General features: G+C 52.7%; 1 non-coding gene across 1 annotated transcript in view; it reads left to right on the plus strand.

The window, feature by feature from the left end:
- Nucleotides 1-4,402: 4,402 nt before the first annotated feature.
- The window catches only part of LOC126431691 (small subunit ribosomal RNA), a 1,910-nt gene continuing 1,312 nt past the window's right edge, over nt 4,403-5,000 (plus strand). Inside the window, exon 1 of the ribosomal RNA XR_007577716.1 lies at nt 4,403-5,000. This exon is cut by the window's right edge and continues 1,312 nt beyond it. This is a non-coding gene — a ribosomal RNA (small subunit ribosomal RNA).

Raw genomic sequence — 5,000 nt, forward strand, 5'->3', positions numbered from 1 at the left:
ACGCGATCGCGTTGCTCTCTGTACGAATGCAGATGCTCAGCGGCAGCTAGGAGGCGCTCCATCCATGTCGGTACCGGTGAGCGTTGCACTCGCAGTCGCAAAAACGTACGGCAAGTATATTACTCGGAAGAGTCAATGACAGTCCAAGCCCCCCTGCGTGGGAAGAGTCTTCCTAGGCCATGACCCACCGGAAGGGCGCAGCGTCCCCCACCCCAGACATGTGACGTCAGACTATCGGTATTGACGACTAGACTGATTCCTTATAATCATTTGCCATACACCGGTGGAAGCTGCCGAGACGAGTAACTACATAGCGGGCTCGCCGTGTCACTAATGTACAGAGATACAATAGTTTCGACTGGAACCGGATTAAACGTATACACGGCGCTGATTAGTAATAGATAGAGCCATCAGAATACAGATAATGTATAGACCTGTCCGTATACATGCTGAAAGACTCTGCTCACAATCACACGTCAGCCAGACACTCTTATCACGCACTACTCTCTGCCTGTAACAGGCACACAGACAATATGTAAGCACCAGCATGGAACAACACCCAGTGCATCCTCTCTGCCACATTAGACAATCCACACTATCATAACCAGACCGGGAGGTCCACTCAGAAAACAGAATATCCCACCCACCCGACAACGACCATTGCTCAGCCAAGCCACCAACACCCACACATGTCCTACACAGGGGTGCACCCAACATCACAATACTGCCTCCTCTCACAGCACACAAACAATGGCAGGAATGAAAGACACAGGTCTGCCACAAGCATCGAATGAGAGCGCCGCCTGTCATGAGCCAAAGGTGCATCCTGACGTGGCAAATCAGATGATGCCGCAGGCATCCACTTACTATAATCACAATCAACAAACCGACCGGCCGCCGCCCCCCCCCCCCCATTACACCTTTCCTTACAACAATGTGTACCTTAACCTAAACTATACTGTACCTTAACCTAACCTATATTGTACCTTAACCTAACCTATATTGTACCTTAACCTAACCTATATTGTACCTTAACCTAACCTCTATTGTAACTTAACCTAACCTATATTGCGCCTTAACCTAACCTATATTGCGCCTTAACCTAACCTATGTTGCGCCTTAACCTAACCTATGTTGCGCCTTAACCTAACCTATGTTGCGCCTTAACCTAACCTATGTTGCGCCTTAACCTAACCTATGTTGCGCCTTAACCTAACCTATGTTGCGCCTTAACCTAACCTATGTTGCGCCTTAACCTAACCTATGTTGCGCCTTAACCTAACCTATGTTGCGCCTTAACCTAACCTATGTTGCGCCTTAACCTAACCTATGTTGCGCCTTAACCTAACCTATGTTGCGCCTTAACCTAACCTATGTTGCGCCTTAACCTAACCTATGTTGCGCCTTAACCTAACCTATGTTGCGCCTTAACCTAACCTATGTTGCGCCTTAACCTAACCTATGTTGCGCCTTAACCTAACCTATGTTGCGCCTTAACCTAACCTATGTTGCGCCTTAACCTAACCTATGTTGCGCCTTAACCTAACCTATGTTGCGCCTTAACCTAACCTATGTTGCGCCTTAACCTAACCTATGTTGCGCCTTAACCTAACCTATGTTGCGCCTTAACCTAACCTATGTTGCGCCTTAACCTAACCTATGTTGCGCCTTAACCTAACCTATGTTGCGCCTTAACCTAACCTATGTTGCGCCTTAACCTAACCTATGTTGCGCCTTAACCTAACCTATGTTGCGCCTTAACCTAACCTATGTTGCGCCTTAACCTAACCTATGTTGCGCCTTAACCTAACCTATGTTGCGCCTTAACCTAACCTATGTTGCGCCTTAACCTAACCTATGTTGCGCCTTAACCTAACCTATGTTGCGCCTTAACCTAACCTATGTTGCGCCTTAACCTAACCTATGTTGCGCCTTAACCTAACCTATGTTGCGCCTTAACCTAACCTATGTTGCGCCTTAACCTAACCTATGTTGCGCCTTAACCTAACCTATGTTGCGCCTTAACCTAACCTATGTTGCGCCTTAACCTAACCTATGTTGCGCCTTAACCTAACCTACGTTGCGCCTTAACCTAACCCACGTTGCGCCTTAACCTAACCCACGTTGCGCCTTAACCTAACCCACGTTGCGCCTTAACCTAACCCACGTTGCGCCTTAACCTAACCCACGTTGCGCCGTAACCTAACCCACGTTGCGCCGTAACCTAACCCACGTTGCGCCGTAACCTAACCCACGTTCCGCCTTAACCTAACCTATATCGTACCTTAACCTAACCTATATCGTACCTTAACCTAACCTATATCGTACCTTAACCTAACCTATATCGTACCTTAACCTAACCTATATCGTACCTTAACCTAACCTATATCGTACCTTAACGTAACCCATATTGCGCTGTAACCCAACACACGTTGGGCCTTAACCCAACACACGTTGGGCCTTAACCCAACACACGTTGGGCCTTAACCCAACACACGTTGGGCCTTAACCCAACACACGTTGGGCCTTAACCCAACACACGTTGGGCCTTAACCCAACACACGTTGGGCCTTAACCCAACACACGTTGGGCCTTAACCCAACACACGTTGGGCCTTAACCCAACACACGTTGGGCCTTAACCCAACACACGTTGGGCCTTAACCCAACACACGTTGGGCCTTAACCCAACACACGTTGGGCCTTAACCTGCTCTGTAATTGTCATACGACGCGTTAAATTAGTGTAGTGTTGCCTAACTGCAACCCCCGCAATATAGTTTGCTACTCGCACTGCCCGGTCCCCAGTGTATCGCTTCATGTTAAACACCGTGCAGCTATACACTGTAATGTGGATGGCAGCAGGACGTACATGCTCATTGGCATTCGCAGTTGTTCATTGGCATTCGCATGGCGAAGCACTTAGCCTACGCTGTGGTATGGCCTGTGTCAACTGTCCGCTGATATTGTACGTCCAAATCACACACTGTACTGCACATTGGTCCTCATGTACTGAATGATACATCGTGGTACATGTGACCGTACAACGACTGCGCCAACAACGGCGAACCATGCGGTCCAAATGTTGTGCACTCAGCTACGTGTCGTCTCCCTATAAGAGCTGGATTGCAGTGTGGTATGCCCTGGATGGCGATCAGCATGAGCCGTCTGTTGATGTAGTGGCGCGTGTTGTCAGACGTAGTCGTCTCTTCTCACACACCGTGATAGCATGGTGCACTGCGTTCCACATCTGCGACATGCGACAGAGGCCGGTTGACAGTCGTTCGCGCAATGGACATCGCATACGTACGGGGGCCACCTTCCACGTGTTCGCGAAGCGTGCACATGTTGTTGCGTGTATGTGGGCAGACATAGTGTGTCGTGACACCTGACACAGGCATGCAACAATCGTTGAATTTGCAAATGGCGATGGACGCCTACGTTTGCTGGTGACGTTACGCAAATGAACAACTGGTAAACCGTTGTGGTGCGGTTGTTCTCGCTAGAGGTGAATCAGTGATGGCGACGATCGGTTGAGCTACCAACCGGTTGTTCCAGCGATACCCACCATGCCCACGAACGTGAATGGCATCTGGGTGTGAAGCGATACGCGGCGGTGGCTGGGTGGGACCGTCCCCGGCCGGTGAGGGGGGGCCTCCCGGCGTGCTGGCCGCGCGGTGCGTGGGCGCACGCGCTACAGCCGGCTGGTGGGGGCGGCCAGTGGCAGGCGCGCCGGCCGACGGAGGCGGCAGGCGGCGCAGCTGCGCGCCGGCGCACCCTGCACGCGGCGCCGTGCGGCCAAAGTAGGTCCTCGCGGGCCCGGTGCGAAGCGCGGTGGACATCTGCAGTGTGCTGGTCCGATTGAGGACTGTGTGCGCTGAGGATGCGCCGCCGCCCGGCGCTCGGCGCCGCGACGCCGTCTGCTGCTCGGTCGCCTCTGCGGTTCTCGCAGGTGGTTTGTATCGCAGCTGTGCGGACGTGTTGGCGCGTGCGCTGTGCTGGGAGAGTTCGCTTCGGCACCCAAGTGGGGCTTTTGTCCTTCTGTGGCGCTGGCGTTGGAGCTGCCGGTCACCGTAGGTGGCGCGTGTTGTCTCCCGCCGGCAATGCCACGACAGCACGCTCCCGGGCCTCTGTCGGCAGCGGCAAGCTCAGTTGGGAGCACGGGTGGTCGCACCTAAGGCGTCTACTCGCCAAACTCCGGGCGATTGCGCCTCTCTCGAACCCGACCAAGTACTTAGGACGGCGCTGCGCGCCGCCGGGACCTGAGAGGGTTTCGAGGTGTATGGTGCAGGGGAGCTCAGCCTCCTCCTGTTTGCAGAATAATTGAGCGGACGCTTGCGTGTTCGCGCGGGCCCCCGGGACACACTCCCGGGCGGCCGGCTGCTCAGCTCTAGTTGACGCAGCTCCCTGGTTGATCCTGCCAGTAGTCATATGCTTGTCTCAAAGATTAAGCCATGCATGTCTCAGTACAAGCCGCATTAAGGTGAAACCGCGAATGGCTCATTAAATCAGTTATGGTTCCTTAGATCGTACCCACGTTACTTGGATAACTGTGGTAATTCTAGAGCTAATACATGCAAACAGAGTCCCGACCAGAGATGGAAGGGACGCTTTTATTAGATCAAAACCAATCGGTCGGCTCGTCCGGTCCGTTTGCCTTGGTGACTCTGAATAACTTTGGGCTGATCGCACGGTCCTCGTACCGGCGACGCATCTTTCAAATGTCTGCCTTATCAACTGTCGATGGTAGGTTCTGCGCCTACCATGGTTGTAACGGGTAACGGGGAATCAGGGTTCGATTCCGGAGAGGGAGCCTGAGAAACGGCTACCACATCCAAGGAAGGCAGCAGGCGCGCAAATTACCCACTCCCGGCACGGGGAGGTAGTGACGAAAAATAACGATACGGGACTCATCCGAGGCCCCGTAATCGGAATGAGTACACTTTAAATCCTTTAACGAGTATCTATTGGAGGGCAAGTCTGGTGCCAGCAGCCGCGGTAA

Source organism: Schistocerca serialis, unplaced genomic scaffold, assembly GCF_023864345.2.
Source record: "Schistocerca serialis cubense isolate TAMUIC-IGC-003099 unplaced genomic scaffold, iqSchSeri2.2 HiC_scaffold_1108, whole genome shotgun sequence".
In the NCBI taxonomy this organism is placed as follows: domain Eukaryota; kingdom Metazoa; phylum Arthropoda; class Insecta; order Orthoptera; family Acrididae; genus Schistocerca; species Schistocerca serialis.